Source organism: Bison bison, unplaced genomic scaffold (genome assembly GCF_000754665.1).
Source record: "Bison bison bison isolate TAMUID 2011002044 unplaced genomic scaffold, Bison_UMD1.0 scf7180017864452, whole genome shotgun sequence".
In the NCBI taxonomy this organism is placed as follows: Eukaryota; Metazoa; Chordata; class Mammalia; order Artiodactyla; family Bovidae; genus Bison; species Bison bison.
In genome coordinates this window covers 817,425-818,208 of record NW_011495014.1, presented here as the reverse complement: position 1 = coordinate 818,208, position 784 = coordinate 817,425, and the positions used below count along the sequence as shown (strand labels likewise).

General features: G+C 34.6%; 1 protein-coding gene across 2 annotated transcripts in view; it reads right to left on the bottom strand.

Annotated features, from left to right (window-relative positions):
- The window catches only part of STK39 (serine threonine kinase 39), a 317,449-nt gene that overhangs the window by 234,861 nt on the left and 81,804 nt on the right, over window positions 1–784 (bottom strand). The gene's annotated exons all lie outside the window — the stretch shown is intronic.

Below are 784 nucleotides of genomic sequence, written 5' to 3'. Positions count from 1 at the left end.
GCTGTCATAGTTGAATCCATATTAACAATGCAGGAAAATAATGCTTTGTGGGTCACGGCTTAGAAAACACTGCTGCAGAAGAAAAAGTTTTATCAAGAGACAAAATCACGAAGCTCTGAAATCAAACAAATGAGCAACTTCCGTAAGACACATTTTTCTGCAGTACTCAAGTTCATATTGGTTTTGGTTTGCTGTTTTGTTATGGCCAGGTCAGGTGATGCCTATAAAAACCGTAAGTCAAATGCTGACCCTCAATCAAAGGTACCAAACCAGCATAACTCAATTTCAAGGTGCTGACCAAAAGCCACCAGAATAACCTAAGTCATCACAGAAACCTCACTTATATGATTGTGTATTTATGATGACATAAAAAGTATATTTGTGCACCTATACATTACCTTTATATATCCAGTATTATTTTAATCCTCAAATTACTAAGACAACCCTACGTGTCAATTAACTTGGCCTAAATATCATGACATGTAACACATACATATGTCTCAATACATGTTTTTTTAAATGCTTTTTATCATGGATAAACTCGTAAGAAAAAAAAATCATATAAAACTGTATAAAACTATAAAACTCCTAGAGGAGAACATAGGCAAAACACTGACATACATCACAGCAGGATCCTCTATGACCCACCTCCCAGAATATTGGAAATAAAAGCAAAAATAAACAAATGGGACCTAATTAAACTTAAAAGCTTCTGCACATCAAAGGAAACTATTAGCAAGGTGAAAAGACAGCCTTCAGAATGGGAGAAAATAATAGCAAGTGA